Source organism: Delphinus delphis, chromosome 2 (genome assembly GCF_949987515.2).
Source record: "Delphinus delphis chromosome 2, mDelDel1.2, whole genome shotgun sequence".
Classification (NCBI taxonomy): Eukaryota; Metazoa; Chordata; class Mammalia; order Artiodactyla; family Delphinidae; genus Delphinus; species Delphinus delphis.
The window spans coordinates 124,957,269-124,976,509 of NC_082684.1; the positions used below are offsets into that span (position 1 = coordinate 124,957,269).

Genomic DNA, 19,241 nt, shown 5'->3' on the forward strand with positions numbered 1-19,241 from the left:
GTAGTAAATGCTTACATTAGAAAAAAGTCTCAAGTCTGTAACTCTATGCTGACTCCTCATGTAACAAAAAAAAATGAAGAGAAAAATAAACTCATAACAGGTAGAGAGAGGGAAATAATAAATATAGGAAGAAAAATCAATGAAAGTGAGAAAAGAAAAACAATAGGGAAAATCAATGAAACAAAAATCTACTTCTTTGAAAAGATCAATTAAATTGACAAGCCGGGGCTTACCTGGTGGCACAGTGGTTGAGAGTCCGCCTGCCAATGCAGGGGACATGGGGTCGTGCCCCGGTCCGGGAAAATCCCACATGCCGCGGAGCGGCTGGGTCCGTGAGCCATGGCTGCTGAGCCTGTGCATCCAGAGCCTGTGCTCCGCAACGAGAGAGGCCACAACAGTGAGAGGCCCACATACCACAAAAAAAAGAGGGGAAAAAAAAATTGACAAGCCAATATCAGGAATGAATTTGAATATATCACTACAAGCCCTGCACACATCAAAAGAATGACAAAAGGATGTCACAAACAACTCTTCACATATAAATTTGACAGTTTAGATGAAAAACACCAATTCCTTGGTTCCTTGGAAAGCACAACCTACTAAAACTTAAACAAGAGGATATAAATAAGCTGAATAGTCACAGAATTATTAAACAAATTGAATTACTAATTTTAAAATTCCTGAAAAGAACCCTCTAGGTCCTGATGGTTTCACTAGAAAATTCTACCAACAATTAAGAAGAATTAATACCAATTCTATAACTCTCTCCCAGAAAATAGAGGATGAGAGAATATCTATCAACTCATCAACTCATTTTAAGAAGCTAATATTATTCTGAAACCAAAACCACAAGGATAGTACTGAAAAAAACAGAATAAGAAAAAAAATAGAAACGTATAGAGTACATTCCCTCATAGACACAAAAATCCTTAATAAAAAATTAGCAAATACAATTTGGCAGCATATATAAAGAATTATACACATAACCAAGTGGGGTTTATTCCATGAGTACAACATTGGTTGGAGTATTTCAAAACTGATCAATGAATCAACCATATTAAGAGGCTGAAGAATAAAAAGCAGATGCTTATACCAATTGGTGCAGAAAAAGACACTGATAATATTCAACACTCATGCAGAATAAAAACTTTCAGAACACTGGAATAGAGGGGAACTTCCTCAGCCTGATAAAGAACATCTACCAAAGAAACCACAGCTAGTATCATACATAATGGTAAAAAGACTGAATGCCTTCCCTCTAAGATCAGGAACAAGGCAGATCTTATTCCTGATCTTTCAACACCCTTATTCAACATAATACTAGAGTCCTCACCAGGAAAGCAGAAGAAATAAAGGCATAGAGATCAGAAGGAAAAAAAACTGTCTTATTTGCAGTTGACGTGATGATAGAAATCATTTGCATGACTATGTAGAAAACCCCAAGAAATCTCTAACAACAACAACAACAAAACCCCACAACAACTCCTAAAATTAATACATGAGTGGAGCAAGGTCAGAGGATACAAGGTTAACATTTAAAAAAAATTGTGAAGGAGGGTTCAAGATGGTGGCATAGAATGATCCTGAACTCACCTCCTTCCACAGACACAGCAGATCCACAACTACATATGGGATAATCCCCTCATAAAGGACTCGAAAGCTGGAGGAACAGAATCTCTACAACAAAGAGTAAAAGGACAACACTGAGACGGTGAGGAGAGGCAGAGAGATGTGTCACCAAGGAGGAAACCACACCTGGCTGTGGTGATCCACAATCGGGAGGGATCACAAAGGCCCAGACCTCTTCTCTGAGGAGTGAGGGATTCAAGCTCCACACCGGGCACCCTGACCCCTAGATTCTGCACAGGAGAGACAAGCCCCCAAAACACCTGATTTTAAAAGCCAAAAGAGAGTGCTCACTTTGGCAGCACATATACTAAAATTGGAGCAATACAGAGAAGATTAGCAGGGCCCCTGCATGAGGATGATGCACAAACTTGTGAAGCATTCCATAGTTTTTGCACTTATTTACAAAACAGAAATATACTCACAGACATAGAAAACAGTTTTATGGCTACCAAAAGGGGAGGGAGGGGATAAATTAGAAGTTTGGGATTAACATATACACACTATTATATATAAAACAGATAAACAAGAACCTACTGTATAGCACAGGGAACTATACTGAATATCTTGTAATAACCTATAATGGAAAAGAATCTGAAAAATAAAATATATATATATTTTATATAACTGCATCACTTTGCTATACACCTGAAATTAACACAACATTGTAAATCAACTATACTTCAGTAATAAGAAAAACCAAAAGGGAATACATCCAGGGCAACCACAGAACTGAGAGAAGAGAAAATTCATTCTTAAAGGGCCCACATGCAGACTCACTCAACCCAAAAGCCAGCATAAAAATACCAGATTGAAAAGCATATAGACTGTAGGTCAAGGGGACCCACTTACTAACCTTGAAGCATCACCAGAGAGGCAAGAACCATTTCAGATGCTTCCTGGGGAATGCAAGACAGTGCCAAGAACCATTTTTTGCCATTTCAGACTACCTTGCTAATACTGGTGCTGGTGGGCACCACTTTGAAATTCTTGCTCTAACTTGTTAGCACCAGTGTGCCCCACTGAGAGCCCCACCCACTCCTGCCACATCAGCCCCACCTACCAGTCAGTGTAGCCATCACAGGTAGACCTCCAAGCCAGTCTGGGGGGCTGCCTCACTCATCAGCACACCACAGCAGCTGTAGCTATGCCCCTCAGCCATCCTGGAGGGAAGCCCAGCCCACCAGCATGCCACAGAAGCAGCTGCGGCCCCACCATAGAGGAGGGTGCATGCAGCCCCAATAGGGGACAACCCTTGAATGCCTGGCTCTAGTGTCCAGGCAGAATTGCACCTCTGAGCCCCACAAGACATTTCCTAAATAAGGCCACTCCTTCAAGACTGGGAAGGATAGCTGATTCACCTAATACATAGAATCAAAGAATTAAGAAAAATGAGGAGACAGAGGAATATGCTCCAATTGGAAGAACAAGTCAAAACCTCAGAAAAATAACTAAATGAAATGGAGATAAGCAATCTACCTGACAAAGAGTTAAAAGTAATGGTTATATAGATGCTCACCAAGCTCAGGAGAAGAATGGATGGACACAGTGAGAACTTCAACAAAGAAAGAAAATATAAGAAAGTACCAAACAGAAGTTACAACTAAACTGAAAAATACACTAGAAGAGCTGAACATCAGACTGGATGAGATAGAAGAACAAATCAACAAGCTGGAAGACAAAATGGAACTCATCCAGACAGGGCAGTAAAATGAAAAAGAACTTAAAAAGCAAAGATACCTAAAGGGACCTTTGGGACAACATTACATTTGCATTATAGGGGTTCCAGAAGAAGAGGAGAAAGAAAAAGGGTCAGAAAAATTATTTGAAGAAACAGTGGCTGAAAACTTCCCTAGTCTGGGGAAGGAAACAGACTTCCAGGTCCAGGAAGTGCAGCAAGTTCCAAATAAGAGGAACCTATAGAGTCACACACCAAGACATATTATAATTAAAATAATAAAAGTTAAGGATAAAGAGAGAATCCTAAAAGCAGAAAGAGAAAAACAACTTGTTATGTACAAGGTAAACCCCTAAGGCTATCAGTAGATTTCTCAGCAGAAACTGTACAGCCCAGAGGCAGTGGCATGACATATTCAAAGTGCTGAAAGGAAAAAAAAACAAAAAATTTCCAGCCAATAATTCTCTACCCAGCAAGGTTATCATTCAGAATTGAAGAAGAGATCAAGATATTCCAAGATAAGTAAAAGCTAAAGGAGTTCATCACCACTAAACTGACCCAATAAGAAATGTTAAAGGGACTTCTTTAAGCTGAAAAGAAATGGCACTAACTAATAATAAGAAAACATACAAAAGTAAAAATCTCACTGGAAAGGTGAATAATAAATATAGTAACTTAATCACATAAAACAAGCATGAAGGTTAAAAGATAAAAGCAATAAAATTAACTAAAATTATAATACTTAATTACTTAAGGGATGCATAAAATAAAGAGATAAAATGTGTCATCAAAAGTATAAAACATGGGTGGTATTAAAAAGATAAAGTTTTGGAATGTGTTCAAACCTAAGTTGCTACTAACTTAAAACAGGCTACTACTTACACAGGATGTGATATGTGAACCTCACAGTAGCCAAAAGGAAAAAAATTATAGTAAATACACAAAAGAAAATAAGAAAGGAACCTAAACATAACACTAAAGAAAACCACAAAACACAAGGGAAGAGAAAAAGAGAAGAGGAATAAAACAGAGAGGAACTACAAAAATAGCTAGAAAACAATTAACAAAATGGCAATACATACCTATCAATACTTACTTTAAATGTAAATGGACTAAATTTGCCAATCAGAATACACAGAGTAGATGCATGGACAAAAAACCCAAGACTCGAAAGTAGGTTGCCTACAAGAGACTCACTTCAGAAGAAAGGACAGGCACAGACTAAAAGTGAAGAGATGGAAAAAGATATTCCATGCAAAGGGAAATGAAAAGAAAGCTGAAGTAGCCATACTCGTATGAGGCAAAACAGAATTTAAATCTAACAGTGAAATAAAAAACAAAGACAGGTATTATATAATAATGGGGTCATTAGAAATTAATCACAAGAAAAAAATGGGGGAAAAACCCCACAACATGTGGATATTAAATAACATGCTACTGAAAACCAATGGGTCATCAATGAAATCAAAGGAGAAATCAAAAATTACCTAGAGAGAAATGAAACAGAAATATGACATACCAAAACCTATGGGATACAGTAAAGTGGCTTTAAGAGAAAAGTTCTTATCAATACAGGCCTACCTCATAAAACATGAAAATTCCCCCCCCAAAAAATGTAACTTTACACCTAAAAGAACTAGAAAAAGAAGAATAAACAAAGCCCAAAATTAGTAGAAGAAAGGAAATAATAAAACTTAAGGCAGAAATAAATGAAATAGAGACAAAAAGCTATAGAAAAGAGCAACAAATCTAAGAGATGGCTCATTGAAAAGACAAAATTAACAAACCTTTAGCTAGACTAACCAGAAAAAAAAGAGAGGACTCAAATAAATAAAATCAGAAATGAAAGAGGAAAAGTTACACTAATACCACAGAAATACAAAGGATCATAAGAGATTATTACAAACAATTATGCACCAATGAATTGGATAACCTAGAAGAAATGGATAAATTCCTAGAAACATACAAACTTCTAAGACTGAATCATGAAGAAATAGAACATCTGAATAGACCAATCAATAGTAAAGAGACTAAAACAGTAATCAAAACTCTAACAAAATCCCAGGACCAGATGGCTTCACTGGTGAATTGCATATAATATTTAAAGAAAATTTAATACCCATCTTTCTCAAACTCTTCCAAAAACTGAAGAGAAGGGAAACTTTCCAAATCTATTTTACAAAGTCAGCATTACCCTGATACCAAAACCAGATAAGGGCATGACAGAGAAAAAAATTTTTAAAAAGAAAAAGAAAGAAAAATACAGGTCAATATACTTGATGAAGATAGATGTAAATATCCTCAACAAAATATTAGCAAATTTAATCCAACAATACATTAAAAAGATCATATATCATGATCAAGCAGGATTTATTCCAGGGATGCAAGGATGGTTCAAATCCATGTATCAATCAATGTGATACATCATATTAACAAAATGAAGAATAAAAATCATATGATCACCTCAATAGATGCAGAAAAAAGCATCTGATATAATTCAACATCCATTTATGATAAAAATTCTCAAAAAAGTGCCTATAGAGAGAGTGTACCTCAACCTAATAAAGGCCACATATGACAAACCCACAAGTAACATCATACTCAATGGTGAAAAGCTGAAAGCTTTTCCCCTAAGATCAGTAATAAGACAAGGATGCCCACTCTTGCCACTTTTATTCAACATAGTATCAGATGTCCTAGCCTAGAGCAATTAGGCAAGAAAAAGAAATAAAAGGCATCCAAATCAGAATGGATGGCATCCAAATCAGAATGTCACTGTTTGAAGATGACATGATACTATATAGAGAGAATTCTAAAGTTCCCACCAAAATACTGTTAGAACTAATAAATGAATTTAGTAAAGTCACAGGATACAAAATCAATATACAGAAATCCATGATATTTCTATACACTAATAACAAACTACCAGAAAGAGAAATTAAGAACAACCCCATTTACAACTGCATCAAAAAGAATAATATACCTAGGAATAAATTTAACTAAGCAGATGAAAACCTGTACACTGAAAACTATAAGACACTGATGAAAGAAACTGAAGAAGACACAAATAAATGGAAAGTTATTCCATGTTCATGGATTGGAGAAATTAATATTGTTTAAATGTCCATATTACCTAAAGCAATGTACAGATTCAATGCAATCTTTATCAAAATTCTAATATATTTCACAGAACTAGAAAAAAGAATTCTAAAATTTGTATGGAACCACAAAAGATCATGAATAACCAAAACAATCTTGAGAAAGAAGAAGAAAGCTGGAGATATCATGAGCCCTGATTTCAAACTATACTACAAAGCTATAGTAATCAAAACAGTATGGTACTGGTACATAAACAGACACACAAGTCAATGGAACTTGAATTGAGAGCCCCAAAATAAACTCACACATATATGGACCATTGATTTACAACAGAGGAGCAAAGAACATATAATGGAGAAATGATAGTCTCTTCAATAAATGGTGGAAAACCTGAGCAACCACATGCAAAACAATAAAACTAGACCACTATCTTACATCATAACAAAAATTAACTCAAATGGATTAAGGACTTCAATGTAGGACCTGAAACCATAAAATTCCTAAAAACAAACAAAAAACATAGGTGGTAACCTCATTAACATTGGTCTTAGTGATGTTTCTGTGGATCTGACTCCAAAGACCAGAGGAACAAAAGTGAAAATAAACAAATGGGACTACATCAAACTAATAAGCTTCTGAAGAGCAAAGAAAAGCATCATCAAAATAAAAAAGGCAACCTCCTGAATGGGAAAAGATATTTGCAAATCATATATCTGATAAGGGGTTAATATCAAAAAATATATGAAGAACTCACACAAATCAATAACAACAAAACAGCCCAATTAAAAATAGGCAGTGGATCTGAATGGACATTTTTCCAAGGAAAACATAGGGATGGCCAACAGGCACGTGGAAAAAATGTTCAACATCACTAATTATTAGGGAAATGCAAATCAAAACCACAGTGACATATCATCTCACACCTGCCAGAATGGCCATCATTGAAAAGACAAGAAATAACTAACGTTGGAGAGGATGTGGATGAAAGGCAATCTTTGTACACTGTTGGTGGGACTGTAAATTGGTACAACCACTATGGAAAACAGTAAGGAGACTCTTTAAAAACTTAAGACTAGAACCATCATATGGTCCAGCTATTCCACTTCTGGTTATTTATTCAAATAACACAAGAACACTAATCTGATTAGATACATGCACTTCTACGTTCATTGCAGCATAATTTACAATAGCCAAGATATCCTAACAACCTAAGTGTCCATCACTGGATGAATGGATAAAGAAGACACACACACACACACACACACACACACACACACACACACACAAAATGGAATACTACTCAGCCATTAAAAAAGAATGAAATCCTGCCATTTGCAACAACATGGATGGACCTTGAAGGTATTATGCTAAGTGAAATAAGTCAGACAAAGAAAGACAAATACTGTATGATTACACTCATGTGTGGAATCTAAAAAGTAAATAAATAAACAAACAAAATAAAGCAAAAACAAATTCAAAGGTACAGAGATCAGATTAGCGGTTACCAGAGGGAAAGGGGGCTTGGGGAATGGGCAAAATGAGTGAAGTGGGTCAACTGTATGGCGATGGATGGTAACTAGACTTGTAGTGGTGATCACTTTGAAGTGTATACAGATGTCAGATTATAATGTACACCCAAAATTTATATAATAAACACATATAGTATATAGTATGTCTATATACTAGTAACTATGGAAACTGAATGGAACTATGGAAACTGAATATTCAATACCATTTATAATTGCTAAAAAAATGAAACTCTTAAATATAAATCTAACAAAACATGAACAGGACCTGTATGCTGAAAATTACAAAATACAAAATTACAAAATACCCATGAAAGAAATCAGAAGATTTAAACAAGAGATAAACACAATCACACGTTGGGAGAGTCAACATAGTATGTCAATTCTCCCCAAAATAATCTGTAGGTTTAACAAAGTTCCTATCAAAATTCCAGTAAGATTTTTGTAGACATGGACAAGGTCATTCTCAATTTATAGAGACAGGCAAAGAAACTAAACGATCTAAAACAATTTTGTAAAAGAAGAATAAAGTAAGAGGAAAAACTCTATTTAATGTTAAGCCTTACTTAAAGCTAAAGCAAACAGGGCAGTATTGCATTGGTAGAGGGACAGACACAGATCGATAGAACAGAACAGAGAACCCAAGAGTAAACCCACACAGATCTGCGCAACTGACTTTATCAAGGATTTGAGGCAATTCAAAGGAGAAATATAGCCTTCTTAAAGAATGGAGTTGGAGCAATTGGAAAACCATAGGTGAAAAGAACTTTGACCTAAGCCTCACATATTATACAAGAATTCACAAAAATTAACTCAGAATGAATCACAGACTTAAATGTAACTCTTAAAACTATAAAACTCAGAAGAAAACAGGAGAAAATCTTCAGGACATAGGTGTAGGCTAAGATTTCTTAGACTTGACACCTAAACACAATCCATCATGTAGATTTCATGTATATAATTTTTTTAAAAATTTGCTTTGTGAAAAATCCAGTTAAGAATATGAAAAGATGCCATATAAAAAATAAATAAAATAAAATTCAAAAACAAAAATAATATGGAAAGACAAGCTATAGAAGGATAAAAAATATTTTCAACACATATCTGAAGAAAGACTCAGAATATATAAAGAACTCTCAAAACTAATAGTAAAAAATAAATAATAACAAAACTCAGCAACAATAAAATTAGAAAAAAGGCAAAAGAAATGATCAGATACTTGATTAAAGAGGATATGCATAAGTACATGGAAAATGTTCAACATCATTAGCCCTTGTGGAAATGCAAAACCACAATGCGATATTACTACATACCTAACAGAATGACCAAAGTAATAAATAATGGAAACATCAAATCCTTGTGAAGAGGCAGTGTAACTTGAGTCACGTATTTCTGAGGAGAACGTAAATGGTACAGGTGCTCTGAAAAAGGGTATGACAGTGTTTTTAGAAAACTAAACATCTATGTATTATACAACCCAGCAATTATACTCTTGTGTAATTTACACCAGAAAAATGAAAACTTATGTTCACCTAAAAACCTGTACATGCATCTTCATGGTAGATTTATAATACCTAAAAACTGTAAACTCCCCAAATGTCCTTCAATCGATAAATATTTAAACAAATGTTGTACATCTATACCATGGAATGTTATTCAGCCACTCTCAAGAGGTTACATACTGTATGGATCCATTTACATAATATTACTGAAATGCCATAATTCTAGAGGTGGATATCCTATGAGTATGTGCCAGAGCTTAACTGTAGGAGGAGTTACACAAATCTACACATGTGATGAAATTGCTTAGAATTATGCACACACACAAATGCACATATGTAAAATGGGTGAAACCTGAATAAACTCTGTGGATTGTACCAATGTCAATTTCTCAGTTATGACATTTTACTGGACTTATTTAAAATGTTACCACTGGGGAAGACTGGGAAGGATAGGAAGATGTACCTCCCTGTACATTTTTCTCTGTTTTTTTGTGAATCTATAATTATTTCAAAATAAAAAGTAGAATTATTTTTTTGTTTTTTAATATTCTTAATAAGCACTTTATTTTTTTGAATTTTATTTTATTTACTTTTTTATACAGCAGGTTATTAGTCATCCATTTTAGAATTTTTTTTAAAAAAATTAAGACACCAAATATCCAATAATGGTCAATTAAAATATATCATCTCAATGGAATCTTATGTTACCATGAAAATTATAATTAGGAAGTGCCCATAGAAACATAGAAAATGTTTATAATTACTGAAAAATGCAGTCATTATAACCACATCAAAATGTATTAAATGGATGGACTGACAGATATATAAAATGACATTTAGCTGTTTAGGGAAGGGAGGATAGAAATGAAGCAATTTGACTTTGTAATGGCCAATGATACTGCTCTTTTGAACCATGAAGACTTTTTTTTTTTTGCTCTCAATCTGAAGTTGGCTTTCACAATAAATGAGGTAAAAGGGTCAACAAAGCCAAGATAAAAAGAATGTGACAATGTCCACTGGAAGGTCAGGAAGAACTATCACCTTCAAACCCAGATGCCACCTGCCACAAGCCTTTAGAGGCACCCACTGGAAGTCTATAAAATGGAACCCATCCTATGTTCTGCTTACTGAGAACATCAAAGGACCTATGTTATAGCCATAACATATCCTGCCTGTTGATTACAAAATGCATAAGGAATCCTGTAATAATTCCCTAAAGCATTAATGCACCCTGGGAAAATGAGAATACCTAGGTAAGTACCAGGGAGAAGCACTCAGATGGTTAGAATCAAGTTCCCATTTGTTCTTTTGCCATAGGCCACCAATGTCGTGAGCATCCTTCATCATTCAGTTGGTCTCTCTCTCTGGACAGCAAGAGGGAGACAAGAATTTAATTAAGGTTATTGTATGGGCTGAAATTCATGACATCAACCCCCCCCCAAATTCCTCCTAGTTTCCACCTAATTAAAGATATGTAAGTTGGTATTTGTGCCCAGCAGGTCAGAGTCTTTCAAAGTTTGGTCCATAGACCACTTGTAGCAGATTCCTCAGCTGTACTCCAAACCTGCTGTATCGCACCCTGAGGGAGGTAGAGATGAAGCCCCCATTGCTAACAAGTACTTGGGAGTTTCTTAAGCAGAGCAGAAGCCAGAAAATCAAATCAGAAAAGTCAAAATGAGCCGGAAGATTTAGAGTACCCACATGGTTTGCAAGGACTCAGAGGACCATACCAAAGAAACCTCTGAGCAGCCTGGGAGTTTTTAAAGCCCATTGAATGTCTCCTCATGAACACTCTGACCTGGTGCAGAAGGACTGCAGACATGGCTTACATGGGGGCAGAGCGGATCTAGACCCTGGTCCCGAAACCTGGTCCCCCACAGCAATGGTACTTCTGGTTGCACACTCTTTCAGATGCTTTGGTGAGTTTTTATCCTGGATAGGCAAAGGTGGATGAAACCGGTAGACTTACTAATGCAATTCACTACATATCCATGTTAGACAAGGAAGCAAAGACATAATCTTAACAGAGACAGAATAATTGTTAAATTCAGCTCTCACGGGCTGGTGCATTTGTCCCAGATTTGTCCCTTAGTATTTCACGGTTATGCTCACTATTGTAAATGAGATCCTGTTTTCCATTTTGCTTCTCTGTTAGTCACTGATGTGTAGCTCAGCTATTATCTCGTCTTCCTTGCTCAACTCTATTTAGCTCCAAGTTTGTCAGCAGATTCTATTTTTAAGTCAATAATCAACTAGAAGTTACAGCAGTGTTGTGTCTTCCTGCTATATTTAGATCTCTTATTTTCAATTTTTTCTTGTCGTGCTCTGGCTACACCCTCCAGCAGACTGCTGACAGGAGGGATATCTGGCATCTTTGCCTTATGTCTGACTTGGATGTGGACCTAACTTCTCAACTATTAGTTTATGTTTACTGCAGTTTTCTTGTGGATTGTATTTATCCAATTATGAAAGTTTTCTTCTAGTCTTGGTTTATAATGTGTTAAATCAAGAATTAGAGCTGAATTTAATATTTTTTCTGTCCGTTAATTTGTTTCCTTCTTTAACATGGATACAAATTAACGTGACTTGCATTAGTAATTCTACCAAGTTAATCCATCCTTGCCTACCTGGGATAAAAATTATTTGGTATTTTTCACTTAGTGCACTGCTGGAATTCATCTGTCGGTATTCTTTTAGGGTATCTGCATTCATATTTACACATAAGATTTGTCAATAGTTCTATTCAGATGTCTTTGTCATGTTTAATATCTGTTAGCTTTATAAATCTTCTATCTTTTATCATGTTCTAGAACAATTTATGTAATGTATATTTATCTATTCTTTGAAGATGTAAAATTCAAATGTAAAAATGTAACTTTTAAATGTATATATTTGCCTACCTTTTCCATTTTTATGTATTTTTAAGTCTATTCTGATTTTCTACTTTTTAGGTATATTTAGTAATTTTTATTTCCCTCAAAAAGCACCCATTTCAACCAGATGTTCAATTTATACATATGTTCTTTCATTCATTCACTTTTTTGACGTTTTCAAAGAACTAGATTTTAGTTTTGAATTTTCTTTTTTTTAAATGTGTGTTTGTTTTATGCCTTTTAAAAATCATTTCTGGTATGTCTTTACTAATTCATGCTAGTTTCTTCCAGTTTCTTCTGATATGCATTTGCTAACTTTTTGAGGTATAGGATTAATTAATCAAATTTCAAACTTCCTTGTTTTTTTATCTTTAGACACGACTTTGGCATCTGTCTCTGGTCTTGACATGTTCATACTCATTGTTATTCATTCTTTAAAAGACACTTCTTAAAAGTTCCTATAGCCAAGATTAATTTAAGAGTGTTTTCTTAAAAAAATTAAGTGGACATTATACATACATATATACATATTACTGTATTACTATTGCTTTGTTGATAAATTCCACTTTTAGAGCTTTGTGATGAGAGAACAGAAGCCATGTGATATCTACATTTTGGAATACACTAGATATTATTATTTGCCTTATGTATTGAGGTGCTCCTGTGCTGGGTGCATAACTGTTTAAGAGAATTCATCACCACCAAAGCAGCTTTATGACAAATGCTAAAGGAACTTCTCTAGGCAGGAAACACAAGAGAAGGAGAAGACCTACAATAACAAACCCAAAACAATTAAGAAAATGCTAATAGGAAAATACATATCGATAATTACCTTAAATGTAAATGGACTAAATGCTCCAACCAAAAGACATAGACTGTCTGAATGGATACAAAAACAGGAACCGTATATATGCTGTCTACAAGGGACACACTTCAGACCCAGGGACACATACAGACTGAAAGTGAGGGGATGGAAAAACATATTCCATGCAAACGGAAATCAAAAGAAAGCTGGAGTAGCAATTCTCATATCAGACAAAATAAACTTTAAAATAAAGACTATTACAAGAGACAAAGAAGGACACTACATAATGATCAAGGGATCAATCCAAGAAGAAGATATAACAATTGTAAATATTTATGCACCCAACATAAGAGCACCTCAATACATAAGGCAAATGCTAACAGCCATAAAAGGGGAAATCGACAGTAACACATTCATAGTAGGGGACTTTAACACCCCACTTTCCTCAACGGACAGATCAACTAAAATGAAAATAAATAAGGAAACACAAGATTTAAATGACACATTGAACAAGATGAACTTAATTGATATTTATAGGACATTCCATCCAAAAACAACAGAATACACTTTCTTCTCAAGTGTTCATGGAACATTCTCCAGAATAGATCATACCTAGGGTCACAAAACAAGCCTCAGTAAATTAAAAAAAATTGAAATCGTATCAAGTATCTTTTCCAACCACAACACTATGAAACTAGATATCAATTACAGGAAAAAAACTGTAAAAAATACAAACACATGGAGGCTAAACAATTCACTACTTAATAAGCAAGCGACCACTGAAGAAATCAAAGAGGAAATCAAATAATACCTGGAAACAAATGACAATAAAAACACAACGGCCCAAAACCTATGTGATGCAGCACAAGCAGTTCTAAGAGAGGAGTTTACAGCAATACAATCCTACCTCAAGAAACAAGAAATATCTCAAATAAACAACCTAACCTTACACCTAAAGCACTTAAGAGAGAGAAGAACAAAAAACCCAAAGTTAGCAGAAGGAAAGAAATCATAAAGATCAGATCAGAAATAAATGAAAAAGAAATGAAGGAAACGATAGCAAAGATCAATAAAACTAAAAGCTGGTTCTTTGAGAAGATAAACAAAACTGATAAACCATTAGCCAGACTCATCAAGAAAGAAAGGGAGAAGACTGAAATCAATAGAATTAGAAATGAAAAAGGAGAATTAACAACTGACACTGCAGAAATACAAAAGATCATGAGCGATTACTACAAGCAACTCTATGCCAATAAAATGGACAACCTGGAAGAAATGGACAAATTCTTAGAAATGCACAACCTGCCAAGACTGAACTAGGAAGAAATAGAAAATATGAACAGACCAATCACAAGCACTGAAATTGAAACTGTGATTAAAAATCTTCCAACAAACAAAAGCCCAGGACCAGATGGCATCACAGGCGAATTCTATCAAACACTTAGAGAAGAGCTAACACCTATCCTTATCAAACTCTTCCAAAATATAGCAAAGGGAGGAATATTCCCAAACTCATTCTATGAGGCCACCATCACCCTGATACCAAAACCAGACAGAAATGTCACCAAAAAAGAAAACTACAGGCCAATATCACTGATAAACATAGATGCAAAAATCCTCAACAAAATACTAGCAAACAGATTCCAGCAGCACATTGAAAGGATCACACACCATGACCAACTGGGGTTTATCCCAGGAATGCAAGGATTCTTCAATATATGCAAAACAATCAATGTGATATACCATATTAACAAACTGAAGGAGAAAAACCATATGATAATCTCAATAGATGCAGAAAAAGCTTTTAACAAAGTTCAACACCCATTTATGATAAAAACTCTCCAGAAAGTAGGCATAGAGGGAACTTAACTCAACATAATAAAGGCCATATATGACAAACCCACAGCCAACATCGTTCTCAATGCTGAAAAACTGCAAACATTTCCACTAAGGTCAGGAACAAGACAATGTTGCCCACTCTCACCACTATTATTCAACATAGTTTTGGAAGTTTTAGCCACGGCAATCAGACGTGAAAAATAAATACAAGGAATCCAAATCAGAAAAGAAGTAAAGCTGTCACTGTTTGCAGATGACATGATACTATACATAGAGAATCCTAAAGATGCTACCAGAAAACTACTAGAGCTAATCAATGAATTTGGTAAAGTAGCAGGATACAAAATTAATGCACAGAAATTTCTTGCATTTCTGTACACTAATGATGATGAAAACTCTGAAAGAGAAATTAAGGAAACACTCCCATTTACCACTGCAGCAAAAGGAATAAAATACCTAGGAATAAACCTACCTAAGGGGACAAAAGACCTGTATGCAGAAAACTATAAGACACTGATGAAAGAAATTAAAGATGATACAAACAGATGGAGAGATATACCATGTTCTTGGATTGGAAGAATGAACATCGTGAAAATGACTATACTAACCAAAGCAATCTACAGATTCAATGTCATCCCTATCAAACTACCAATGGCATTTTTCACAGAACTAGAACAAAAAATTTCACAATTTGTATGGAAACACGAAAGGCCCTGAATAGCCAAAGCAATCTTGAGAAAGAAAAATGGAGCTGGAGGAATTTGGCTCCCAGACTTCATACTATACTGCAAAGCTAAAGTAATCAAGACAGTATGGGGTTTCCCTGGTGGCGCAGTGGTTGAGAATCTGTCTGCCAATGCAGGGGACACGGGTTCGAGCCCTGGTCTGGGAAGATCTCACAGGCCGCGGAGCTACTGGGTCCGTGCACCACAACTACTGAGTCTGCGCGTCTGGAGCTTGTGCTCTGCAACAAGAGAGGTCGCTATAGTGAGAGGCCTGCACACCGCAATGAAGAGTGGTCCCTACTTGCCGCAACTAGAGAAAGCCCTCGCACAGAAACAAAGACTCAACACAGCCAAAAATAAATAAATTAATTAATTAAAAAAAAAAAAAGTATGGTACTGGCACAAGAACAGAAATATAGATCAATGGAACAGGATAGAAAGCCCAGAAATAAACCCACGCACATATGCTCACCTTATCTTTGATAAAGGAGACAAGAATATACAATGGAGAAAAGACAGCCTCTTCAATAAGTGGTGCTGGGAAAGCTGGACAGCTACATGTAAAAGAATGAAATTAGAACACTCCCTAACACCATACACAAAAATAAACTCAAAATGGATTAAAGACCTAAATGTAAGGCCAGACACTATCAAAACTCTTAGAGGAAAACATAGGCAGAACACTCTATGATATAAATCACAGCAAGATCCTTTTTGACCCACCTCCTAAAGAAATGGAAATAAAAACAAAAATAAAACTAATGGGACCTAAGGAAACTTAAAAGCTTTTGCACAGCAAAGGAAACCATAAACAAGACGAAAGGACAACCCTCAGGATGGGAGAAAACATTTGCAAAGGAAGCAACTGACAAAGGATTAATCTCCAAAATATACAAACAGCTCATGCAGCTCAATATCAACAAAACAAACAACCCAATCCAAAAATGGGCAGAAGACCTAAATGGACATTTCTCCAAAGAAGATATACAGATTGCCAACAAACACATGAAAGGATGCTCAACATCACTAACCATTAGAGAAATGCAAATCAAAACTACAATGAGGTATCACCTCACACTGGTCAGAATGGCCATCATCAAAAAATCTAGAAACAATAAATGCTGGAAAGGGTGTGGAGAAGAGGGAACCCTCTTGCACTGTTGGTGGGAATGTAAATTGATACAGCCACTATGGAGAACAGTACGGAATTTCCTTAAAAAACTAAATACATAACTACCATATGACCCAGAAATCCCACTACTGGGCATATACCCTGAAAAAAACAAAATTCATAAAGAGACATATACCACAATGTTCATTGTAGCACTATTTACAATAGCCGGGACATGGAAGCAACCTAAGTGTCCATTGACAGATGAATGGATAAAGAAGATGTGGCACATATATACAATGGAATATTACTCAGCCATAAAAAGAAACAAAATTGAGTTATTTTGTAGTGAGGTGGATGGACCTAGAGTCTGTCATACGAGTGAAGTAAGTCAGAAAGAGAAAAACAAATACCGTATGCTAACACATATATATGGAATCTAAAAAAAAAAAAAAAATGGTTATGAAGAACCTAGGGGCAGGACAGGAATAAAGACGCAGAGGAAGAGAATGGACTTGAGGACATGGGGAGGGGGTAGGGGAAGCTGGGATGAAGTGAGAGAGTAGCATTGACATATATACACTATCAAATGTAAAACAGATAGCTAGTGGGAAGCAGCCGCACAGTACAAGGAGATCAGCTGGGTGCTTTGTTTCCACCTAGAAGGCTGGGATAGGGAGGGTGGGAGGGAGACGCAAGAGGCAGGCGATATGAGGATATATGTATACGTATAGTTGATTCACTTTGTTATACAGCAGCAACTAACACAACAATGTAAAGCAATTATACTCCAATAAAGATGTTAAAAAATAATAATAATTTCCCTCTAATATTTGAGGAAGACCTTATTAACTTAGCCCAAATTTGTTTCTTGTTACTGTAATTTTTCACTTTGAGGGATTCTAAAGGTTTTCCCTGTATTTTGGATATTTTAATATTTCAGCATGATATTCAAAATATATGTCTCTTTTTGTTTCTCCCCTTAGCACTAAGTAGGCTACTGATACTGAATAGAGGAATACAAGTATCCCATTTCAATTCAGGAGGAAAAAGACAGAATGTTTAGGACATCATGTTAGAACCATTTTCTACCCTTTAAAGAAAAGTAAAGTTAGACCCTTACCTTGCACCATTAAAAAAATTTAAGTAAAAAAAAAAAACCCACAAAATGAAAAGCAAAAAGCATTAGAAAAGCAAAAAGCATGAGAAAAAACTAGAATAGAATGCATGTGTAATCTTCCAGTATGGAACCCAAAGCCGCAGTGATACATAATGAGAGTAACAAAAAGATCTGATTAAGAAGGTATAGTCTATCTTCAATAAAACACCATAAATCATGCTAAAAGATAACTTGAGTAGTTTAAATTGGATAATCCTTCATGATAGATTGATAGGGAAAGTGAAGGAGAAAAGAGAATGATAAACTCTAGATATTTGCATTTTATGACCCTTACCCCTCACCCCTGCCCCAAACAACCAGAGTTCACTTATTTTTTGTTTATTGCTGTTGGGAATGGATCTCGTAATCCAGAGCTGCGAGTGCCAAACACTAAGGTCTCCAGTGATTCCCTACTGTACCAGGGTCACAGCCCCCAACACTGCAACCACTCGCTCTAATTTGATGCCTTCCATGTGCTGTTTGCCACATTTACTTTTAGGAATCAAAGATGTGAATAGTACGTGGTTCTTTTGACAGAGCTCGCTGGCCAGAGGGGAGGAACCTGAGTGTTAAACTGGATTTGCACGTGATGTAACGCTGAGAAACACCAAGTCCTCTGAGGCCCACAGCATCCCAGAGGCAACAACTGCACTGGACATCAAGGGCAGAGTCCTGGAGAAGAAGCCCAGCTGGACTGGTCTGAATGCCTTACTGTACTTCATCTTGGCCTATTATCCTGTTCTTTACCCCCTCCCTTGAATTAAATAAAAGCAATGTTTTGGGGGTCCTGCAACATTTGTTCCCTTTCAAGACTGTCACCCACGGTCCCCCGCTAAGAGCTCCGTGCCATGGCCTCACCTAGTGTTTCCCCCTGAGGTGCCCTATCCTGTTGGCTTCCAGGTCTTCATTTAACTGTTGTCTCCCTGTAGCCACTTGTCCTAAGTGAGAGGACCACATACATTATTATCTAAGCTGGGCCACTCTTAGAAGTGAAAGAGACACAGTTAACAGCTGCGCCAGGACTGCCCCTGGCAGACAGGTCCAGTCTGGCCCCCTTCCCAGGAACAACTTCTTCCCCCGCCACTGGATGAGGGTCTCTCTCCTCCAGATCTTGCCCGACCCCTGACTCACATCATCTGTTCTGTAAGATGATCTTCTGAGCCCCTGTCTTACACCCATGACAAGACTGTCAAGTGCCGGGGAAAGTCAAAGGTTTGGGAGTCAAGGCCTTGGTCCTGTGTCTCAGAAACAGTTTCCTTAATTGCGAGTGAGGGAGAGTAATTCCACATGGCTTCACT

The 19,241-nt window shown here is 36.2% G+C and overlaps 1 protein-coding gene and 1 non-coding gene across 2 annotated transcripts in view; one reads left to right on the forward strand and one right to left on the reverse strand.

The window, feature by feature from the left end:
• Positions 1-19,241, reverse strand: part of LOC132419772 (neuronal acetylcholine receptor subunit alpha-7) — a 125,315-nt gene that overhangs the window by 37,307 nt on the left and 68,767 nt on the right. The gene's annotated exons all lie outside the window — the stretch shown is intronic.
• LOC132421233 (U6 spliceosomal RNA) lies at positions 1,913-2,019 on the forward strand. Its single transcript, XR_009518524.1, has one exon. It is a non-coding gene; the product is annotated as a U6 spliceosomal RNA (small nuclear RNA).